Below are 25614 nucleotides of genomic sequence, written 5' to 3' on the forward strand. Positions count from 1 at the left end.
AGGCAGTGCTCTTAACTGCTGAGCCATCTCTCCAGCCTGAGCTAGAGTTGTAAAAGTTGAGGTTTTACAGGTCAGGTGATCTCTATTGCAACAATTTAATTTTAGCATTATAGAATGCAATCAGCCACAAATAACACAAAGCAGTGTGGTTGTATTCCAATAAAACTACTAATAATGAAGTTTGAATTTCATATAATTTTCACAGGTCCTCAAATATTATTTTTCCTTTGATTTTTTTTCCAAGAATTAAAAAAAATTTAAAATCCCCTTACAATTCATAGGCAATACAAAATAGGCGATCAGACTTGTTTTACCTATCACAGTATGCTCAACTCATGACTTAAATAACTGATAGAAAATGCTGATGAAAACTCAAGAAACATGTAAAAATAGTGTACAAACACACAAACACACACACGCACACACACAAAGCTAGGTTGATGAGACAGCTGTGCAGATACAGGTACCTATCACCAAGCTTGAGAACCTTAGTTCCATTTCCCAGGATCCACATTGTGGAAAAAGAAAACCAACTCAACACCAAGTTTTCCTTTGACCTTAAAATGCATACACTCCTCTCTCACATTAGAATGTCTTTTTGTTTTTGTTTTGTTTAATTTATGCTGTCATAATTGTTTAAAAACAATTACATAGGTAGTAAGTCCAAATTCTGTAAAAGTTTGTTTTTCAGTGTTGGGCATTAAATCCCTGGACTTAAAGCAACCTATAAAAGTGATCTACAACTGAGCTATATTTCAGGTCTCTATTCATTTTAAATATTTATTTTCTGTACAGGTAAGGAATGTACTAATGCCACAGCATGCATGTACATGTCAGAGGGCAACTTCTAAGAGTCAGAATTCTCTATCACCATTTGGTTCCAAGGATAAAATTGATCCTTAGGCTTGGTGGCTTTTATGCCCCCCACCAACCCTTTCTCTTTTTGATAGGGTCTTGTAAGGATTTTGTTTTCTTTAAAAACTCAATTATATTATGTGAATATGATTTTGTTCTAATCCCAAGTGTGGGATATGGGGCTGTTTCAGTTTGTCCACAGGCATTAACTATGATTGTCATGCGATCTAAAAGAGAAGTGATGTTTGCCAGCTGCAGATAGTTATGTTTGGCATTCTAGGGACTGTTGAAAGGGTTTTAAAGGGGAGAGCACTGGGAGGGCCTGTGGTGACACTACTCCTTGCTGCTGCATTTGCTGGTTTGCTGGTTTGCTGGTTTGCTGGATTGCTGGATATTCTGACAACAAAGATGGGACTTGCCCCTAGGAACCCAATACTCCTAATCATCAGGAAGTATTATAACCTCCTTTCCCCTCTAACCTTCCTTCTCTCCTATCTAGTATTAGGGAGTTGAAAGGGATTACGGTGGAATAAGGTTTAGAAGGGTGGTAGATATAAGAACCCAATAAAATAGCTAAACAAATACACCAACAGGGTCTCATGGAGCACAGACTAGCTTCAACTCACTATGTATATGTAGCCAAGATGATCTTGAATTCCTGATACTTCTGTCTCCACATCTGGGACATAGGTGTGCACACCTCAACCAGTTCATTTTCTGGGGATCAAAGTCAGGGCTTCATGAATAAAGCACTCTATCAACTGAGCTAAATCCCTAGTCATCAAAATTCTTTGCAGATAAGTGAAACTATTCATAAATATGAAACATGAAAGCAAAAGAGGCCTGGGGGTGGGAGGAGACTAACAGGAGAAGGAAGAAGGGTGCTACTTTGCTGCAACTGCATTTTCTAATGCTTTAGACTTTAAAATAAAGTAAGATGATGGCAATATAAGACATTAGACTAGCTTAGTTGTTGCTATAATTCAGTGAAGAAAGAGTCTCATACTTTCTGTACTGAACTCAATAACATAAAACTAGATGGGCCAGACTCACTTGGGGCAGCATGTTGATCCCCAGAACCCACATGATAGAAGGAGAGAGAATCTGTAAGTTGTCCTCTGACCTCCACATGTGTACACACACACACACACACACACACACACACACATACATGTACTCTCAAGTGCACATTAAATAGATTAAGCACATTGTTCATAAGAAAATTGTGATATACCTTGCCTGCATACAATGCTTAAGGTATGTAACAAACAACAAAACAACAAAAACCCTTTTCAGAGATTTGAAACTGTTAACCTATAGAACGTTTTGCAAGTAATTAAGCTTAAACATTTTAGAAGATAAAAGTGGGGTTGGGGAGATGCCTCAGAGAACTTGCTGAGCAATCATGAGGACCAGAATTCAAATTTTAAAACTTATATAATAAGCTGAGCATCCCCATAAACACCTGTGACCCTAGCTCCAAGGGGAACATAGAAAGATCACCGAGTGCTCCAGGTTCAGGGAGAGAGCCTGCCTCATAGGAACAGATAGAAATGATAGAAGAGGATGACTAACTCCCTTGTCTGGTTTCCACATGTGTGGGATGAGAGCATACCTACACTCATATATGCACGCATTCTGCATTCTGCATTCTGCATTCTGCATTCTCTCTCTCTCTCTCTCTCTCTCTCTCTCTCTCACACACACACACACACACACACACACACACACAACACAGAGAGAGAGAGAGAGAGAGAGAGAGAGAGAGAAATCTTTCTTAAAAGCATATAAATGGGTAGATACGAAGTAGACCACAATATCAGAATCAACTAAGAAAAGTTTTCCACAATCTAAAACCTTTCCCTACAAAGACACTCTATTTCATTAGTAGCTTCTATAGAAAACCACTGCAACTGACTACAATAAACTTTGGACTGAAAAAGGTTAAGTTAGAAATGTTAAGAAAAAAAAAAACCACATTTACAGAGATTTTATTATAATCACAATAAAACAATCCTAAAATGTTCTTAATCTCCTTAGAAAAGTTCTTCACTTTATTTTACAGGCAGATGGAAAATAGACACATTTGATCAAACAAGCAGGTCAGATCACTCTGGCTACAGTGTAGTTCAAATTTTAGAAGGCTAAACTAATGGCAGAATACTCTTTAAGGAGACTACCATAAAGTTCCTGGTAAGAGATAATGATGTGCCTTTGACAACATCAAGAGGTTTTTTTTTTCTTTAATATCCCAAATAATTTCAGAAATTTTAGTCAAACTTCACTGACCATATGAAGATTAGGTGGCAATAGGGCTATAATAGGGAAAATTAAGGAAGAAATCTCAATAGTGATGATACACAGCAGTCCATTCAAGCAATCAGAAAAAAATAGTATCCAGAGCTAACAACAAGAGACACAAAGCAAGCAAAGTCACTTTAAGCAGGCAGCATCCAGTAACTAGGAAAAGCACAATGTGGGAACATGTCAGCAGACATGTGCTTGTTAGATCAAATGTGTCTACAGAGACAGCGAGCTCCAGCTTTCAGACTAAAGTTCAGAAAGTCAAAACTAGGGCATAACACACAACCATGCAGAAGCAGGACAACTCCAGATACTCAACTCCAGCCTATATTTTCCTGAGACAGGGTCTTACTATATAGCCATATATGGCCTACACGTGCTTTGTAGTTCAGGTTAGTTTCAAACTCATGGAGATTGGCTTGCCTCTGCTTTCAAAGTGCTGAGATTAAAAGGATGATGACCCAATATACCTTACTCAAACTTTTAAAAAAATGTTCTTTTAATTTATCTTTCAGGGCTAGAGAAATGGTGTAGTGGTTAAGAAGACTTGTTGCTTTTCAGAGGATAAAGGTTCCATGGTGACTCAAAATCATGCCCTCTTCTAACCTCTACAGTTATCAGGCATACATAGGGTACGTAATATATACATGCAAGCAAAACAGCTCTACACATAAAATATAATAAATAAATATTAAAATGTTTTAAGTTTTTTATTTTTAACTTTATATACTGGGAAGGGGGGGTTGTATATGTGTGTAGGTGCCTGCAGAGGCCAGAAAAGGGGATCAGATCCCCTGGATCTGCAGTTGCAAATGGTTGTGAGCAGTCCAATGGTGGCTAGAAACTCTATCCAGGTTCTTTGAGAGCAGAACACATTTTAAGTACTGAGATATCTGAATGAGGAAGTCTGGACAACTTTCCTTTATGAACCCTAACTTTCTCATCCATAAAAAGAGAATAATACTACTTATTCCATATGTTGAAAGAATTAATTGGGGGTTGGGGATTTAGCTCAGTGGTAGAGCGCTTGCCTAGGAAGCGTAAGGCCCTGGGTTCGGTCCCCAGCCCCAAAAAAAAAAAAAAAAAAGAACCAAAGGAAAGAATTAATTGCATACATTTAAGGGATTTTAATTTATTATTTATGTGTCTGCATGTTTGTACACCATATGCATGCCTAGTGCACATGGAGGCCAAAAGAGACAGATTCCCTGAAACCAGAGATACAGATGGCAGTGAGCCACCATGTAGGTACTGGGAATCAAACCTGGGTCCTATGCAAGACAAAGTACTTCTCACTTCTGGGCTATCTCTCCAGCCTTGCATATTTAAAACACCCAGTACAGCTTAACAAATATTAGTTTCATGCCTTCCTCTTTTCCTTCCAGCCTTCACTGTGGCTATGGAAATTAGGAGAAAGACTTTGGCTGGGCCAGAAAATCTGAAAGGTTAGTTTAAGTGAGCATTAGAGGATCTGAGATAAAGTCAGTTAGATCATAGTGAAAAATATCTGTGGGAACTCTAGTTCATACAGAAAGGGGGTAAAAGAAAATTAGTTATATAAGTTAAAGAACCAAAAAACTGAAGAGCTTAAGTAATCAGAATTTGTTAACTTCATTTTATATTTACACAATTAAGTATGTCACCTTGTTAGAAAGGACAGAGAGAGGAAAGAAGTCTGTCTCTACATATTAAAGTCATAGTCTTCATGGTAGACTTTGTACAGAAAAAAATATAATGCAAAACATCAATATATTATGCTAGTTTCCACATGCACAAATAAGTGAATAATAATTTATTTGTTTTTATTTGCATAAAATACTGTCCAAAAAGAAAAAGAGCTACCTATAACCAGTCGGGAAGGAGCAGCAAGAATGTTCCAACTTCTCTACATAGACCTTTTATATTATTTTGAAATCTGAACCAAGTAGCCACATTACCAATTTAATAAAGGAAGTGAAATTCTAAAAATAATTGAGCCAGGCATGGTGACTCATGCCTACAATACCAGAACTTGGGTAGGAAGAGGAGGCACGATGATTGCAAGTCATTAAGTGAGGCTAGGCTATACAGTAAATCCAAGCCAGCCTGAGATATAAGACATCTTCCTGAAAATAATGAATAAAGTAAATTGAGAAGTCAGATGGGTCAGATAATGTTACTGTTACAATTAGAGACTGTGACTTACTGCAGCAGTTGTATTACTTGCATATAACTAATGATAGCTGATCTATATCACTTCTAGCTTCACAAGACTTCAAACTTACCTAAATAAAGACAATATAAGCTTCTTAAGAATGAATAAAAATGAAAAGGGCATGGTAGTTCATGTCTTTAATTCCAGCACTCGGGAGGCAGTGGCAGATCTGAGCTTGAGGCCACCTTGGTCTACAGAGCAAGTTCAAGGACAGCTACAGCTACAAAGAAGCTCTGTTTCAAAAACAAAAAAACAAAAAACAAAAAAAACAAAGGAATGAATGAAAGAGTAAACAAAAGAAAGAAAGAAGGAGGAAGGAAGGAAGGAAGGAAGGAAAGAAGGAAGGAAGGAAAATAAGGAAAAATAAGTTAACAAATGATGCTTGTATTACTCTAAAGATGCACTAGGATGACAATCATCTGAAATGGGAGCAGGGCCCTATCCAAAGTTAATTTAAGAACAGTTTCTGATAATAGATATTGCCATATGGTTCTGCTTACCTGCCTTCTACATAACCTTTCTTTCCCTCAATCCCACAAACGTTAAGATGTATGCAACCTTAAAAACTGATGCCTTTCTGGATTCTGTCTCCTAATCTGATCTAGACCTTCTCAATTTTCTTGAAGAAATTTGTCTAGTAATAGAAATATGTCTATTATGTATAGACATAATAGACACATTATATCTAGTTTCCTTGATTGTATTTCTTAACAAAGACCTATTTTATACCTCTTCTGTTAAAGCAATACGGTCTCTAATGCATTTAAGTCACAATAACTTTGGCAGCATCTCAAAAGATTTCTGCTGCTATGCAACCACCTCTACATTCCCCACTTATTCTTAAAAATCCATAGAGCCTGAGATGAAACCCAAAGAACGTAAATGTTTAATCCATATATAATCAAACAGTTGACTTTCCAAAATACACCTGAAAGCCAATTAGCTAAGGTCACCAATAACTTTCCAATAGTCCAAATCACAGCATCCTGGCTTTTGCTTTCACAGAAGCATTTGACACTTTAAAAAAACTCTCTACCTTTTAGCCTATAAGCAGACATTTTTATATTCATTCAGGCCTCTTCACATCTAAGAACTCTTTCAATGATGATTAGGACCACAGTGGTCACCTTCATAAGCATTGACAAACATAATATTTCAACAATGAGCCATAAACCCTAAACAAATTTAAATCCATTGGCTTCCAAATCAGACCTTCATAGAAGGAAGTACTGTGGTATAGGTATATAAAGATGCTTAAGTAGTAATAAACCTAAATTTGAGAATTTTGCCTTGTTATTTATATTTATAGACCAAAAAGCACATGACTTTCAAAATGTATTAATTTGTGTGTTTGTTTATGTGTCTGTTGGGGAGGAGAGATAAAGATGGAGATGGAGATAGAGATGGAGATGGGGAAAGGGGAGGGGAGAGGGGAGGGGAGAGGTGGAGGAGGAGAGGAAGGGGAGGGAGAGGGAGAGAGAAAAGAGAGAGAGAGAGAGAGAGAGAGAGAGAGAGAGAGAGAGCGATGGCTAGAGCTAGTACACAGGTGGATGTACTAGCTAGTACACACATAAATGTAGATCCCAGAGGTTAAGTTAGGGTGTTATTCTTGGGAGCTGTCCACCTTTTGTATTTTGACAGGGTCTCTAACTTACCTGAGGATTTGCCAATTAGCCTAGGCTGGCTGGCCAGAAAGCCCTAAGAATCCACCTTATTCTACCTACCCAATGCTGGGATTACAAACTTATGCCACCACACCTGGCTTTTGGGGTGCTGGGAAATTAACTAAGATCCTTGTGTGTCAACAGTAAGCTGTGACTGAGCTGTCTCCTCAGACTGACATACCTTCCTGAATCTTACCTTTGTTTTCCTCCACAAGTAGGTTTAACATTTCTCTACAAAATTTTCGTATGATTAAAGAAAAAACAATTAAGTGGGAAATGACTACCCTATCTTAACAGCATGACTTGAGGAAACGTGCCTCAAAAGTGGCAGGGAAGGAGACACTAGTCTGGGGTTAGGAAAGTAGCACACAAAGTAACTGAGCAAATAAGTAATTGCACTAAGGAATGGTGAGAAGCAATTTCTCACTGATGGCAAAGGGAGTCATAAATACAGAATGGGACTTGAGTCAGTGGTGCTTGCCTAGCATGCCTGGGTCCTTGGATCTAAACTCCAACACCAGTAAAATTCAAATAAAATCAAATATAAACACAGAGAAGGAAAAAGGCTGGAGAGGATTCCTGGAGTGCTAGACTAGAACTGTTTTATCAATTTAAACAAACACACAAAGTGCCTGTTTCTGTTTCTAAACACCTCCTCTACTGGGAAAACAAACAAACAAACAAACAAACTCAGGATTCCTTGGAAAAAGTAATAATTGCACAGCTGGAACAGAAAAATATAAGATAATCTGAGAATAAACTGTGTGATTGGAAGTACACCAAGGATGGAGACATGTCCAGAAGACACAGAGGGCAACTTCAAAGGCTTCTACTACAAAATCTGGAACAATTTGAGCAGTGAAATAAATTTCAAATCACAGTAACTAATAAGAACCAATAAACAGGAACAGAATTCCATGAGTAGTATCTGCAACAATGAGCTTACCCCACACAGGGGTAAACCTAAGTGATAATGTTTAAGCTCTGATAAGAGGAACTGGTACAGTCTTGGGTGTCTCCTCACCTAAGAATATGGGCCTAGTATATGTAAAGGCCCTAGGATTGATGTCAGTACCACAAAAAGAAAAAAGGGATTAGAGATTTAGCTCAATGACAGAGCACTTACCTAGGAAGCACAAGGTTTTGGGTTGGATGTCCAATATGAGAACAAGGAAAAAGCAAAACAAAATCCAATTACATGATTCCATATGACTTACATAGCAGAGACACTCAGCAAGCATGAGCTTATAATGTTCAAGGTCAAACATCACCAGTGGTAGTGTCTCTGGGTGGTTCACTAAGAATAGCATATCTTTCTGTGGCAAGCACTCCTGCCAACAATGTCCTCAGTGTGCACGTGAGCAGCCATTGGAGCACTTAACTAACAAGACACATTACAGAATAAAAGGGCTATACTGTTTGAAACTGTCAAGTCATTAAAGACTGGAGAGGTAAGTAAGGAGTGGTTCTGAACTGAAAAGTACAGGTAAAAAGGGATCAATGAGATTGTTCAGCAGGTAAAAATGCTGCCACCAAGCCTAAGAATCTCTAGACATGGTAGAAGAGTCTTCTCCAAAACTTCCAAAAGTTGTCCTCTAACCTATATACAACTATCTTAGCACAGTAAACACAGAAAATAAATGACAAAAACTTTTTTGAACAAAAGAAGAATGAAGAGACACGACAATTAAATATATGATCCTAAATTAGCTTCTAAATTGGACTACAAAGGACAAAGAAATACCGTTAGGATCATTGGAAAAATGTGAAATGTATGGATCTAAGGTTTGTGAGCATTTCTATTTAATCTGGGACTTGAATTCAGGTGATGGTACCACCACATCAGGATATGCGTCCTTTCTTCAGTTAAACTTTTCAAGGAACTCCCTTCTAGAGGAGGAGTTTCTACATGCTAGAGGTGTACTGTAAGTTGACAATGAGCCCTCAGTGCCCTTTCCCTAGGATTCAAATTCTCATGCTCAGAAAACCTCTTGGGAATACAGAGGGGTTAGGGAGTCCATCAAAATCTGTGTTGCAGGCACCAAGAAGATAAGTTAGTGTAATTTAAACAAACGTGCCGAAGACCTGGTGAAGTCATATGCAGGTTATCTTCTGCATTGTCAAACTTGTATTCTATTTGTATTTACACTCTGTTACTAGTCATACTATGAGTTTTGTTTGTTTGCTTTTGGTTTTGTTTTAAGAAAGCCTGAACTACTTGATGTTCTGGTCACATATGACAATCATTCCTCACTGTTAGAATACCTGTCCTTTTTCCTTTGTCATGGCTTGTAGAAAATGAGGGTTGTGGAGTAGTGCTGGACATTTCCTGGAATTCATGAGCAATGCCCAATCCTGCAGGAGGGAAGGTGAACACTTGGGAGTGCAGTTTTAATCTTTTGGACCAAGGTACAATTTTGTGCATGTCTAAATGGAGACATTGTCTGGCCATCACAGTAAGGGTCACATGGGTCGACCAGGGTGAGGTAGGACTGTCCACAGGATTATGAGTGTGGTGGAGGAGGCAGTGTAAAACATTCAAGGATTAAGCATCTCCCTAACTGCTTTTCTCAGAACAGCCTACATCTTAAAAAACATCTAAACATTCTATTATTTTTGTTTTAAACTTACAAAGATGTTAAGTCACTGACTTTTTAGTATTTCTTGTTTAGAAGAAAAGCAACTGGAGATGCAGAGAAGACAGTTGAACTGCACCAGTATGTTGAAGATGAAAATTTGGAGTTAGTTTATAAAAATACAAGTCAATATGCTAAACTGTACAAGACCCAGGGTATGGGATATTTAAAAATACTTTTCTCTTGGATCAGCACCAAAAAATATCCTTCGTTTCTGTATTACCTGTGTCCAGTAAAATTACTTCTGATAAAAATCACAAACTGCAGTAATCACCAGGGTGCACCCAAACACCTCTCAGAAGAGACATTTGACATCAGGTCAGGCAGCTCACCTGGAAGAAAACCATGATACATACAACAGAATTTCTGTAGTGAGACATCTGTTCTCTGTACATGGAAATATTTTACATCTCACACATGGAAGACACTGGTTCTTTGAAACTTAAGAAAATTACTAGAGTCATTAAGAGGGAGGTGAAATGTTTGTAAACAGCCTTCCGCGATTTCAAAGAGGTAGTGATAGATGCTTGTCCTCTTGGCGATACCAGAAGCAGTTTCTCGTGAGTTGTTCTTCAGCTCTGGTTTGATGTAACGATTCATCAGGAGGAGTTCCAGGGTTTCTCTGCTGTCTCTTTGCCCAGCAGCAAGGTTCAAACGGGTCAAAAGGCCTTTTGTTTGGGCGTTGTATGTGCAGCGGTGTTCAGCCATCTATGGTCACTGCATGAACATCTGCCCACTGAGCCACCAGCTCACGAACAACATCTAAATGTCCACTATAGGCTGCTCGGTGAAGAGGGGTATAATCATCTTCATCTCTGGTGCTCACTTCAGCGGCCTTCTCAGAGAGTAGTCTCTGCACTGTAGCAAGCCGATTTTTTTCAGCGGCCCAAAGAAGCAATTTGCTTGGATCTTTCTCCGGTTTTTTCCTTCTTGCAATGGATACTACTCTTCGTTTTTTTCCTCTTGCTCCTCATCTTCATCAGAATTGCCTGCCCAAAGACTCTGCATACCAGTGGGAATCAGGTGTCCACGGGTTTCCAACAATTCAAGCTGGTTAAACTGTTCAAAAAAGTCCAGAGTTTTCCAGGTCTGGGTTTTCATCGTCCTTTACTTTTTCTTCTTCCATTTTGACTACTCTTCTAACTCAAAAGCATTTCAAGTACTAGGGCGCAAACTTTAAAGGGATGAATTATGGCTACATTGTTTCTTTCCAACCTTTCAGAGAGAACCTCGCCGAGAACTTCGTTTCCAGGTTTGCCCCCTCTGCTGCTCAGGATTGGCTCCTGTGAGCTATTCTGTAGCCAATGAGATTCTAGAGGTTCTATGACGTCCTGATACCACTGGATCTCGCGAGAAGTACAAATGCCGCTCTCCCGCGCCTAATTTAGGTTTCTGGTAGCGGTTTTCTTCTCGTTCTGACGACTCCTTCCCCTTTTACCCGAGGCAGAGATGGCCTGTGGCCTCACTGGTCGGCTCTGTCAAGTTCAGGTTGGGGTAACTTAGGCCTTGCTACGGTCTTGTAGCGTGCGGGTCCCAGGCGGAAGCCCCGAGTGCGTGAGCATTTATTTCTTAATCAGGCAGTTTTGTGAGAGACTGTCCATGTTTTGGTAAATACAGACTGAAATATTTAGGCATTTTTGTCTACAACTTATTCTCAAATGGTTCAGAAAGTCTAATCAGATTACAAATAGTGCAGTCATCAGAAATGTGGAGCTAGAGCCAGGGTGGTGGCACAGGCCTTTAATCCCAGCACTCTGGGAGGCAGAGGCAGGCGTGAGTTTGAGGTCAGCCTCACCTACAGAGGAAGTTCCAGGACAGCCAGGGCTACACAGGGAAAACCTGTTCCAAAAGCCCAACAAACAAAAACAAAAACAAAATATAACCAAAAGACAAGAACCACAAAGTGGCACTAAGGAAGAGAATGGACCAGCAAAGAGATTAGGTAGTTTCACCACAACATAGTACAATGTAAGAGGGCTAAGGTGAAGACATGACTAGGTCAGTAGAGAGCTTATCTAGCATATACAAAGCCCTAGGTTTTATCCTCAGCATCACATAAACCAGGCACAGTGACACATGCTGCATTCCCGACATTTGGGATATAAAGAAATGTGGATTGGAAGTTCAAGGTTGTCCTTAGCTATACAAGGAAATCAAGACTAGCCTGAGTCACATGAAATCCAGTCTCCAAAAACAACAACAAAATAGTTACAGAAGAAGAGAAAAAAAGGATGAATTCTAATACCAGGGGGACCTCTGGACCTACTTTATTAAGTCAAGCATAACAAGATACCCCAGGCTAATCTTGTGTATATATAGTACATAGCTAGTTCAATGTTAAAATGAGATTTCAGAAGCTCTTTAAGAATTTTCATTGGGTGTGAAATTATTCCAAAGTGTTAACTGTCAAAAGTTTCCATGTAAACTCATGGCAACCACAGTGTTAAAAAAAACAGCTGGTTCATTAACTATATCCAGAAATATTTGGTCCTTCCTTCCCAAAGGAGAACTGCCAAAGGAATAAATCTTAACCTAATTTCATCTTTTCCCCTTCTTCCCCTATGTCTAAATATACTGTCAGTCCTTATTTCCCCATCTCTAATTCTTTTCACACCTCACCTGCACCACTGTAACAGCATTCTGTCTCCCTGATACCCTTATACCATTAACTCTGAAATCAGGAACCCAGACTACTAAAACCTAGACTTAATTTTATTTGCTTGTTTAAATATCTGTAACCACTGCCTATTGCTAATGCGATTTACAAGGTAGGAAAATGAAAAGGTATTCCATATACATACTCACATATTCACACACAAAGAAAAGAAACGAAGTACTGAGAGTTATGGGATGATATGGCACTTTTCCCAACTTGACATCAAATAAATAAAACAATCATTTTACCAGTAGGATAAATCAAGAGATGATTTAAAGTCAGAAGAAACCATCCTCCAGGTTCTTACATGCTCAACAGGAAGACACATTTTAAATATGACCCCAAGCACAAGAGTCATCTATCTGACCTGGCTCCTTCTTCCACCAAAGTAGACACATAGGAGCAAGAAACTATGCCCACTCAGAGAAGCAAATATGTAACAGACAACTTGCATTTCTTTAAACAATACTATATATCCTTTCATACTTTTGACTTTTATACAAGCTATTCTTTCTACCCTGATCAGTTCCAACTCACCCTTCAAGACCACATCCAAATGCCAATTCTCATTTCCCCCAGCTCTTAATACACCGTCATCCTAAATTGTGTGTGTGTGCATACACACACACATGTATAGTCAGCCTAGAATTTGAACTCAAAGGGAAGTACCAAACTACATTTACCTTTATAGATAACATTTTTGCCATTATATCAGAGATTCAAATTTTTGATTAACATGTACAGGAATGTTTACATTAGTCCCCAATAAGACAAAACTTTCAAAAATGCAAGGTATAACTATTTTTTACAAAGTAAGGATATCTATAGTCTAGTTTTACAAAAGAGATATATGGGATAACCCTGAACCATAATCCCAGTCCTCTAGTTTTAGACTGAAGAAGTAAAAAACTATTTAACAACAGGCAAATGATTTAGTAAGTTATCTGAATGTTTGAATTATCATTTAAATTATGTTCATGAACATGGTTATATAAAACAGAAAAAGTGGTTATGCCAACTGCCACTTACTTAAAACATATGCTTCAAACATATATATTCTCAGTACTCAACAATTCAAAGCCACACTAGCACTCAGAAACCAGAGACAAGAAGATTGTGTTTCTTCAAGGCAAGCCTAGACTACATGATAAGTTTTAGGTCTGAGTTACAACATGAGGCCTTGTCTTAAAAACAAAACAAACAAAAAAATCAACTGGCTTAAAGGTCATATAATCTGCCAAGGTTTTTTATAAGACCAGATTTTAAACTCATTTATCTGGCTCCAAAGTCTATGATCTTTTTTCTTTATTGAAAGGCCTCCACCATGCAATGTTTCCAATATACTGTATTCAAAATTGTATCTTTGTCACAAAACTTTATCAAACACACACAAATGGGAGGGGGGGTTGCCTAGAAGGGAACAAAATTATCAATTCAAATGGTGACTGGTGTAAATACTAATTTTTTAAAATTATAACTTTTTAAAAAAACAAACAAACAAAAACAAATTGCAGAACAAAAGTTGAACTCATGAAACAATAGAAAAGAAACAACCCTTGTTTTAATGTGCACCAGGATCTAAGATGTTGGGTTTCTGCATTCCTGGCCACTCTCCCCAGTATCCTCGACCCTCACTTGTCTCCTGAGACCTGAAAGGCATAGGTTGAGCGCTTGAGCATAAGGGCCCAGCTTAAACAGAATAGCTGCCTCAGTATGACCCCAAACAACAAATGCACAACGAGGATCCTGCCTTGATTCGTTGGACCTACGCAAGATCAGCTAATATTTATCCTAATTTCAGACCCACTCCCAAGAACTCTCTTAAGGTTTTGGCCCCTCATCTTCTGTATTACGTTTTCAAAACAAACAGGAAGAGAAAGGAAAAACTTATCCAGGAAGGAAAATTGGACAGAAATTTAACATCTACTAAGTTTGGCAAAGATGAGCCTATTTTGCATAAATAAATCTCCTATCAATTAAAAAATATTCTTATAGTTATTAGATAAAATTTACCAAAAAAGGAAAAAGGGAAGTAAGGGAGGGAGAGGGGAAGAGAGAGGGAAGGAGGGAAGGAGGGAGGGAGGGAAGGAGGGAGGGAGGGGGTCTGAGGAGGTGGCTTAGAGTAGGGTCCTGAATTTGAATTCCTAACTCCTAAAAACTGAAAATGGTGACACACACCAGTAACCCAAGCACTAGGCAGGGGAAACAAGCTTATCATCTAGCCAGTTTAGCCAGAACCACTAAACTTTAGGTTAGTGAGAAAGAAACGCCACTTGAAAAATAAATAAAAATGAAGGGGAATAAGGACCAAGGAAGACACCACGATGTTGACTTTTGGCTTCTACATGAACCTGCATGGGCTAGCACACATACACACACATATGAACACACACATGTAAACTTTATTAACGTAAGAAAAATATACATAATTATATCTAAACAAATATATTAACCCCAAAGTACTTACTGCCAGATCTGAAACCCAGATCATTTCGACTAGATTATCTAACAAAAAGGTGAGTTCTGGGGAAGACTTAAGAGGTATGGATTGAAGAATCAAAAATTTATAAACTGGGGAGACAAGGGTGAAGGGGAAAACAATGTTGTTGCTTTAAGCAAGAATAAGAAATAGGGTAAGATCAACAGGGAGAAAGTCTTCAAGGCCCAGCAAACAGGTTAAGAATTAATTTGAGGGGTTGGGGATTTAGCTCAGTGGTAGAGCACTTGCCTAGCAAGCGCAAGGCCCTGGGTTCAGTCCCCAGCTCCGAAAAAAAAAAAAAAAAAGAATTAATTTGATAAGTACCAGAAACTGCAATATATCTTACATGGGAAAATGGCAAGGATTTTTTTTCTTTCCTGTTGCTTCATGAATCCACTGTCGTGTTCAGCAATTCTATTTTGTAAAGCGGCTAATCTTAAAAAAAAAAAAATAAAGGGATTTTTTTAAAGATTCAGTTTTTATTCAACATGTAGTTCAATGGCAGAGCACTTACCTAGCTCACCTTGGCCCTGTGTTAGAACAAATAAAAGGATAAAGTAGCACTTTGGGTCACACAATGCTTTTACCAAACAACTGTGTAGAGGAGTGTATGCAGAAAATAACCCCTTACCTCTGTGTGCACTTTATATTCTCAAAAACTAAATCCTTTATATGAGTGATGCACTCAATGGGGAGGGAAAACTTCAGAAATAATGCTTGGAAACATTAAATGTCACTGCGGGTTCTAAAGAATTATTGAACCTTAAAGCAAAACAGAGCCTAGGTAATCCCTTCATTTTCTCAACAGGTTAAACTGAAGCTCAAGAATTAACTAAGTTGTATAAACCCATGGAAGACAAAATGCCAGACCTCAGCTTTTCTAGGAAGCAAGATCTTAAAGCTATGCTAACTCAGACCATATAACAAACAACCACATTTGGCTAGAATTTAAAATGATTAAAACAAAATGTAACATCAGCCTCAGTTTTTCACATAGACCAGTCCCACTTCAAGTGTTCCACATGGCTAACGACTACCATATCTAACAGGGTAGGGAAAAAATACTTCCCCCATATGTGTCAAATATATTTCACTAAGTCTGGGGAAAAGGGCAAAGTAATCCCATCACTACAGAAAGCTTAACTGGACTGCACTGCTCTAGAGAACACATTAGAGTGGGACAGGTATGGTTTGAATTCTGCTTGGACAGGAGCATATGGCACAAGGTTGACATACGGTGAACTCATAAACACCTCAAAAGCATACTTGATGGCTAAGTGAAATAACCTTTTTATATGTATACTGTCTGAATTCAACAGATAATAAATACTAACATTTTCCCCCTCTGGATCCTCTTTTCTTCTAGTACTCTACAGAACCTCCTGTGAGAAGACATTAATAAGTGAGCCTCCCAAATTAATGCCTTCCTCTTAAGAAAAGCATTCAGTTCTTACCAATTTCTTCAAATACCTTTCTCCCATTGTTTCTACTAGGGAATAATGAAATAAATGTTAACTGTGAATATAATAAACAGCCCTTGTATTTTATGACTATACTGAATTCTCATTCAAGAATATAAAATAAATTATACAGTTTCTAGACAACTAACCTTCTATGCCAGTAAAGAATATTCTATATTACTTCATTATATTCTTCCTCACTATCTGTACTGATTGAACATTACATAAAAACATACCAATATGTTTCTCTTCCGTACTTTACTGGCTGCCCCCTCCCCCAAAAAATCCAACTTCCAGAAATTAATCTTTAAGGCTTCTACTGAGCCAGTAAATTTAACATCTCTGAACTGTATCATTTAAAAACTTTGTTACATGTAAAAATACAGAAAAATAACAAAACTCAGCTCAGTTTGTAAAACCAGTATATTTTTATCAATAGGCAAATTTCACTTATAAGTAACAATTTCTACAACAAATACAGAGGCCAATGCCAGCAGTAAAAACCACTGAACTGAGAACAGGACCCCCGTTGAAGGAATCAGAGAAAGGACTGGAAGAGCTTGAAGGGGCTCGAGACCCCATATGTACAATAATGCCAAGCAACCAGAGCTTCAAGGGACTAAGCCACTACCTAAAGACTATACATGGACTGACCCTGGACTCTGACCTCATAGGTAGCAATGAATATCCTAGTAAGAGCACTAGTGGAAGGGGCCCTTGTCCTGCTAAGACTGGAACCCCAGTGAACGGGATTGTTGGGGGGGCGGCAATGGGGAGGATGGGGGGAAACACCATAGAGAAGGGGAGGGGGGGTTAGGGATGTTGGCCCAGAAACCGAAAGGAATAACATTTGGAATGTAAATAAGAAATACTCAAAGAATAAAAAAAAAAAAAGTAACAATTTCTATTTCACTACATTAAGTCACATAGACTTGTATTCCTAACAAGTTCACCTATTTTGCATTCCTAACATGAAGAATTCAAACAGACCTTTAAATCACTTGCCCTTAAACATCTACCAAACAAGACTGGACTTCTATATGATTTTTTTTTTTTTTTGGTTGTTTTGGGTTTTGTTTGTTTGTTTTTTTTTAAGGTTTCTTGCTTTTAAACAACCAAACTCTCAGAGGAGGAAAGAGGTATTCTCAATAAGCATCTCCTTTATCTAATTCGTATTTTGTTCCTTAAAGATAATTTACTCAGAAAAGTAACTACTGTTCTCCCCTTCAGAGTTGAGGAAAGGCCATATGTACTACACAAATAGCAATTCGCACTGTACATCATTTTACAACTCTATAGGCAATACGTAAAATTAAAACATTTCAGGGATACAAACCAGAGTACTTAAGAATCAAGAGTTCACATAAGTATTCTTAAAAACTGAAAAAAGTTTCTATTGCTATCACACATAAATTTATTAGTCTCATTTTATGTATTAAAAAGGTGGCACCTATGTCTAAACTGATAAAATCTAATTTATAAGATTCTGTAATTTTACTAAAGTTCTTTTAAAAATAATATTCACAACTGGTCACAGTAGAACAGTTCAAGTGAATTTTCCTAAGGCTGCATTCTAAGTACATCCGACCCAGAAAGTATTTTTAGCAAATGTGTTCAATAGATGCTGGTGTTATGCCTAGCTTAAATTAGAAATTCGTGTCATAAATTTAAAGCAACAATGTTACTAAGGGCATTTTAAAGCTACTCAATTAGGACATGGTAAGGGAGGAGAGAAGACTTGACACAATTTAACACCACCTAGAAGCCATTAGAAACTCAAGATGAGAATGTCACATACTCACCCATCTGGTACTACTTTTGAGGAATCTTTGATTTTTCTACCTTAACAAACTGTAACCATCTCAGTATTAAGAAAAAACTATTAAAACAGTGTTGTTTCCTTGTGTTTAAAACAATTATTTTTAGCAAATGTTTAAAGTTCAGGTAAATACAAAATACTGTCACATACACATGTACACACACAACTATGTTGATCTTATAAATCAAGATCACATCTATGCACATGTGCTATTACAAAATACGAACAAAGATAAGAATGCCATAAAAAATGTGAAGAGACACAAAAATATCTTTTGTGGTAATTGAAACAGAAATGTATTCTGACAAAAAAAAAAAGGTGGCATGACTGATCTTATGAGTGAATAAAATGGTTCTATATAGCTCATAAGCTTCTCCTTGTAAACCAATCTTTTTCTTAAAAAGGACATCAAATTTGTAGTCCTCAAATTCAAGATTTAAATAATATATCTAGGTATAGTCTATTAGGAACTCCAAATAATTGTTTAAGATCATCCCCTCCCCTTTTGGAAAACAAGTTTTTCCCTCTGACACACTAATGTTCACAAACCCAGGGTTTTCAAAAAGCTGTGGTATTTACCCTTCAAGTCTACTAGGCTGTCTGTACAATTCAGATACATTAGCTTTTTGTTTTTCCTCCACCATCATCTTTTAAATGTGACCAATGAACTGTGCTATTTCATCTGGACCCAAGATTGGTCACACACTCAGTATTTCTTGAATTGCTCATCCCAAAGGTAGGTATGACTAGGCCTCCTGGAACAAGCAGTTTTTAAAACCCTACACATAGTCCTTGTGCACACTGATGTCACTCTGTGATGCAAAGCCAAACCTAAGTTCCTGGGAAACATCCATATGCACTGTCAGTGACACTGTAAATTGTCCCATTATTGAAGAAACCCCAGCAATTTAACTACCTCTCTCTCTCTCTCCTCTCTCCTCTCTCCTCTCTCCTCTCCCCCCCCCACCCCGCCCCATTCTACCTTCTCTTTAATCTCTGAATTGAATTGAACTGATTTTTCAGAAATCGTCTTGGGACAATTCGGGTGACTACGGTTTGGTAAGAACAGTTCCTGTCCACAAAGGACAATCATACGCTCCATTTTTCCTGTAAGTTAAAACAAACACTGACCCAAAAACAAAACTGTAAGGCCAAAACGCCACAAATCACTGCGCTTACATTTTACAAAAAGCCACAAACACTGATCTGTTCTTTACTACAGACTCACATTGAATCTAAACATCATGAAGGTAGGGACAATTCCAAAAGCATCATGAAAAATATAGTGAAGTGAAGGGTTCAGATCTGTTCTACATCTCAACTTTTTGGGCCCGACTAGAAATTCCTAAAAGCAAGTAGAATAACTAGCAAGTAACAAGAGACTTCAAGTTCAATGGAAGGGAGCGTGTGTTCCTACCGCATGCGAAAAAAAATAAAGATGCTTATATGAGTCAATTAAAAATAACGATTAGAAAAAAGAACCTCACAAATGAAATACTGAAGATTCTCCAGCCTTGAGTTTAGGAGCATTCCATCTCCGCATCTATTCCATCCCTTCTCCCTTGCACTCATCCCTAGCAGAGATTTCAACTGTAAACCCCAGAAAGATTCGAGTGCCCGGACTGTAAACCCCGGGAAGATTCGAGTGCCCGGAACCCCTAAGAAAAGGAAAGTCGATCTGGTAGTCTGGCCACCTGGTCCCGCGAGCTTCAGGTGCGCGCCCACGACCTGCAAAGGGGGCCCAAGCAGGCCAAGCGAGCGAAGAACCTCCCCGAGCGCCTCTCTTACCTTCGTTGTCACAGCCGCGTCCTCTCGGCTGGAGAAAGAAAAACAAAATCCAAATACAAAAAGGCAGGAGGCCCCGGGCTCGTGGCCGGGGGAAAGGGGCGCGTGGTCCGCGTCCGGGTGCTCGTCCTCAGCGCCCCGCGAACAGCCGCCGCCACAGCGGCCGCGCCACGGCCGCGGGCCGCCTGCACCCCGTCATCCTGCGGGGCTGCGGCGGGGCCGGCGTGCGCGGGGAGGCGCGCGCTCGCACCTCGCGGCGAGATGAGCTAATCCCCTCACACGCGCCCCGAAAGTACCGCGGTCCCCGCAACCCGCGAGCCGAAGTCAAGTCTCTTTCAAGTCCCGGAGCCCGATTTCTGACAGGTCCCGGGAGTCTTCAAGAACAATGTCGCGTCCGCGGAGCAGGGAAGGGCGCGCGGCGTGAGGCGGCGGGTGACTCCAGGGAGGCGGCTCTGTGTGAGAGTGCAAAGGAGAACCTCGGTCACCCTCCTCCTCCTTCTCCTCCTCCTCTCCTTCCTCCTCCTCCCTCGCCTCCACCGCCTCCTCCGTCTCCTCCTCCTCTCTCAAGCACACCCCGTCTCCGAGGCCGCAGCATAGCAACCGAACATGGCGGCTGCGCAGCCCCCGGCCAGTCAGAGCCTCGGAACGGCGGCCTCGGCAACAGGAGGCGGTCTCGCGAGAGGTGAGGCCACGCCCCTGCTCCGCCTCCTTCCCTCCTCCTACCCAGTTTCGGAGCATGGGCGCCTGCCTAGAGCACTGGCACTCACAGGTGCGAGATAGGCGGGATTTAGCGGGTTGGGAGGGGAGGGCGTGGCTCCGTGTCCACACCCCATCGCCCGGCAGCGATTGGTTCCTTGGCTGTCAGTCCTGCCCCTCCTCCCTCTTCTGGAGTGTACCTACAGACCGACTCACGGGACACAAAAGAGGGGAATAGCACGAAGTGGGGAAACTCGACCTCCTGGCATCTGGTTGTCCTAACTAAGTGCTAATAGAGGGTATAGGCTTTGAAGTGCAGTTTTCAATCAGTTCTCCTCCTAAATAAAGGCCCTCGAAAACAAAGCCTGAGCAAAAGGCATTTCATGGATAAAACAAAGGATAGGTGCTTTCTGTGTGCAAGGAACACTGCTTTTTAAAATCAAAGTCGTTCCATCGGTTTATGAATGAGGGTTGGTATTATCATGCCATGGCTCTGAGGAGGATATACTCTTAATATTTTCTGGGTAATACAAACTTGTTGGTGATAGAACATTCCTATGCAAAGGGTGACCTCGGCTGAGGTCAAATGAGGGAAGAGTGGGTTGGGAGGACTCTCATATTTCCTATTTGCTGTTTGTTTTTGTTTGTTTTTCTACGTGTCTTTATTTTGTATACACCTAAAATGTGTGTGCACATGTTTGAGCATGTGTGTGTGTGTGTGTGTGTGTGCGCGCACGTGCGTGCATGCGCACACAGATGTCTGCCTGTCTGTCTATCAGGTTTGGGAGTTAATAATCCCATGTGGTTCCCCGGGATTGAACCCAGAACTTCAGACTTGGCAGCAAATTCCCTTCCTTTACCCTTTGACCCACCTCAAAAGTCCTTGACTTCCCCGACCCAGGGCTGGGGATTGGGGTGGTCAATGCCCTTTTCTGTGGCCAGAGTTCTTATTAGTTCTTAATCTCAGTTTTTGTACCTCACTAGGGACCATATTTATAAAAGAATGTTTTACTAGGTGGTGGTAATGAATGCTTTTAATTCTAACATTTGGAAGGCAGAGGAAGGTAGATCTCTGTGAGTGTGAGGCCATCTTGTTCTACAGAGCAAGTTCCAGGACAGCCCTACATAGAGAAGCCCTATCTTGAAAAACCAAGACAGATAGATAGAAGATAGATAGATAGATAGATAGATAGATAGATAGATAGATAGATAGATAGATAGAAGATAGATAGGTAGATAGATAGATAGACAGACAGAGTTTGTCCAAGGAGCTCAGGAGAGAGCACTTGCCCAGTGTAGGTACAAGGTCCTTAGCACCCCACACCCACATGCTGCAATGCTTCTTTTCTCCATGTTGACAAAACGTCTTTTCCACTGAGGAAAACCTGTGCAAAACTGTGGAGGACAGCATTTTATATCACCTCCTCACTTTCACTCTGCTCCTACTTTTTCTTGTCCAGCTGATGAACGCTGAGCCTGAGACAGGAGGATTAAGGAAATCTTAGCTACACCTGAAGTCTCAGGCCAGACTGTGCTCCGTGATACTCTGTCTCAGAATGCGGGTGGGACAGGGCAGTTCCAGCCTGTGCTCGTCCATTCTTCCCTGAGTATATTTCTTCCCCCCCCGGCTCTCCGTTTCGAAATTCCTTGTTCGTGGTCTTGCTAAAAATGCTTCTTATCTCACTTCGGTTGGGACTCATTCATCCTTGAACAGAAGATCAAAGAGGAATCAGCAGAGTCAAGCACTAAGACATAATTTCTCCCTTCTGCAACACAGATGGCTCTAGGTTTAAACATCCCTTTCGTGTTTTTCACAATGTTCCTCTTACTGCACAATACTCAGCCCTGTGTGGGTATTGCTGATAGTATGGTTTGATCACTGCTACTACCTAAGGCAAAGCCTTAGTCATCCCTGCAGCCCTCAGATTGCCTGAGGACACTGCCTGGCAGGGAAAAATAAAGGCAGGGAAAGAACAAAACCTTTGAATCACGGTAAGTAGGGTTTCAAGCAAACACCTGAAACAGAGCCTGGAAGGGCACGGCAATCAGTAAACTTCTTGCTGAGCAACCATGAGGACCTGTGTTCAGATTCCCCAGAGCACAGGGAAAAAGCCAGGCCTGGTGAGCCATCCACAGCTGTGCACCATCAACCCTGAGTCTTCCTCAAAACTGTCACTACTAATCATCACTAACCCCCAAAAGATGCCCCCAGCCTGCTGGTCATTCTCTATTTTCTCCTCCCCAAATCTTTACCAGGCCGTAATCTATTTTCTGTCTCTATGTGTTTGCCTACTCTGGGTATTTCACACAGAGTAACTTCCCAAATAGAGCCTCCATACCTAGGTGGGCCCTTTAACGTGACCAATACTCACTGTCACCCCTAGGAAACTCTAAGTTCATCTTAAACCTACCTTCCTGCATCCCTGAAAAAAGAAGGAGCAAGGAACTTCGTAAGACAGGAAGAGGAAGAGGAAGAGGAAGAGGAAGAGGAAGAGGAGGGGCAGTTGCTTTGCAGGCTATGTGGTACAGTTAGTGGGAAACCCTGGGTTTGATCCCCAGGACAGTGTAAGACCCCACATGATAATCCATGTGTGAAATTCTAGCACTCAGGAAGACCAAAAATTCAAGGTGATTCTCACTACGTGATGAGTTTGAGACGAGCCTGGGCTATGCAAGACCCTCTCTTAAAAACAAAACTTTAGACCACACCCCATCTTCATATTTGCTCAGTGACGAATAAACTCAGAAATAAGTTCATGCTTCTCAAATTTTGACCTGCATATCCATCACTTGGGCATCTTGTTTAAAATGCAGGTTCTAGGCTGGCAGGATAGATCAACAGATAAAGACACATGCAAACAAATGTAATAGCCCAAGTCAAATCCCAGGACCCCACATGGGGAAAGGAAAGAACTGATTCCTGAATGTTGTCATCTGACATCCACAGACCTACCACCACACACACACACATCACAGCACACGTGTTCGTGGACATACATTTTAAACTATAAGAATTAGTTTTTTCTATTTTTTTTTTTTTTTTTTTTTTGAGCTGGGGACCGAACCCAGGGCCTTGCGCTTGCTAGGCAAGCGCTCTACCACTGAGCCAAATCCCCAACCCCAAGAATTAGTTTTAAAAGGCAGATTACAACTCATTCCATTTGGAGTGGGACAAGAGACCCCTCAGCCCTGCATGAACTTGGCAGATAAAATGTTCCTGTGCTCACAAGTTCTCTTTGAAAGAAAAGTACGTTTTTGCTCTACTTAAATTTTATTCTTTCAAACAATTCATATACTTCAATGCCTATTCTGAATGATCTGATGATAACCTTGTAACCAAGCACTGCACTTGACTTTACAACTGGCCCTGGTTATAACCATAGCCACGAGTTCCATCCCAAGAGACAATTTCACTTCAGCAAAACACTATCTATTGTGTTACTTACATGATATTGATAGTTTTTCACTTTTTGGTTCAGTTTGTATAATGCTTACATTTTATTCATATAGGGACCTTGTGAATATGGATTTTATACCTAATCTAATCCTGTACCTAAGAATCATAATTAAGATAATTAAACAGTTGGGAGTTGCAAGATTTCTTTTTTTTTTCCACATTAGAACTGGCAAACATTACTGGATATTGGCAGACACTGCTACTGACTGTGACTTTTCCCTGTGTCTGCAGTCTGCCCTTGGCTGTGCTTTGAGAGATTAAGAGCAAGGGCTCTGTCCTCACTTGGAATTAGTTGGCAGACAAAAATGACTGGGCCACGGATGGCAAGACTTCTTCTAAGCCTGGGAGCTAAGCCCTGGAGGTAATAGGCGTTTGTTCTCTCCTGTACAACCAAGCTCAGCCACCGGGTTCTTGGCAGTGGCTTCATGCACCAACAGGGTCGGGGAGGCTTTGACTGGGCATTAGCGCTGACTCATAAGTTACCCTACCATCAGTGACTTGGAGGGACCCCTTCAAAAGAAATGAGTGACCCAACTCTGGATCACAAATCCAAGCCCTAATTTCTGAACAGTAGAGTGAATTGAAGGACAGGCTGAGAAACTTAATGAGACCCTATCTCAGAATAGAGATACAGAGGGAAAGACGAAAAGGAGGGAAGGAGGGAGAGGGAGCTGAGCTGCCAAGATGGCTTCCTGGAAAAAGGTGCTTGCCACAAACCTGATGACTGGAGTTTTTTTCCCAGAACCCACGTGGTAGAAGGAGAAACTATACTCCCACAACTTGTCCTCTGACCTCTACATTTATGCTGTGGCACAAACGTGCACCCACAAGAAAAAAAAATGTAATAAGAACACTCACATAACTCAGTGGTAGAGTGCTTACCTAGCATGAATGAAAGCCTAGGTTTGATTTCCAGCACCAGGAAAGACAGAGACAGAGAGACACCTTGGGGTCAGTGAGGAGATCCAAAAAGGTGGCTAGAAAGGAAAATTAGACACCATTTGCTGGGGATAGCTCAAAATGATATAAATTTTAACTTTAAAACACCTATGTTAAAATGACTTAATTTTGTTGCCTAAGCTTCTGAGGTAAAGCCTACAAGGTATATGGATTTTCAGGGCTCAGAGGATGTTTCAATCAGTAAAGTGTTTGCCTTACCAAGTGCGAAGGCCTAAGTTTGATCTCCAGAAGCTGCGCCCAACCCCCAACACTCACACAAAATGCTAGGTTTGGCGGCCTATGCCTATAACCCTAACACTGACAAGTGGATCTCTGATGTTCAGTGGCCGGCCAGCCTCACCTAATTGGTAAATTTCGGTCCAATAAGGAATACTATGGCAGAAGGCCTCTTTGAGGATGACACCCAAGGTTGTTGAATGCATGCACATCTGCATACATGTATGTATACAGACACACACACACACACACACACACACAAATGCACACCACGCCAAAAAATGGTACACAGACTTTCAAATGATTATGAGGATCACACAAGTCTTTGACAAATGACCTCAGTGGGGTATCTATCTCCCTTGGGAATGAAGGGATTGAACTTTTTACCTATCTGGAATCTTCGTGCCTAACTTAAAGCCAAGCAGAACAAACT

The 25614-nt window shown here is 40.3% G+C and overlaps 1 protein-coding gene and 1 pseudogene across 5 annotated transcripts in view; both read right to left on the reverse strand.

The window, feature by feature from the left end:
* Ptpn4 (protein tyrosine phosphatase non-receptor type 4) overlaps positions 1 to 20421 on the reverse strand; it is a 175112-nt gene extending 154691 nt beyond the window's left edge. For 3 of the 5 annotated variants that reach the window (XM_032915205.1, XM_032915204.1, XM_032915206.1), the window contains exon 1: positions 19856 to 20421. The gene's annotated coding sequence lies outside the window, so the exon portion shown is untranslated. The remainder of the gene's footprint in view (positions 1 to 19855) is intronic. The other 2 variants (XM_032915203.1, XM_032915202.1) reach the window with 1 other exon arrangement.
* Positions 9987 to 10986, reverse strand: LOC116911296 (annotated as a pseudogene).
* Positions 20422 to 25614: the final 5193 nt, after the last annotated feature.

The sequence above is a fragment of the Rattus rattus genome, chromosome 10, assembly GCF_011064425.1.
Source record: "Rattus rattus isolate New Zealand chromosome 10, Rrattus_CSIRO_v1, whole genome shotgun sequence".
Lineage (NCBI taxonomy): Eukaryota > Metazoa > Chordata > Mammalia > Rodentia > Muridae > Rattus > Rattus rattus.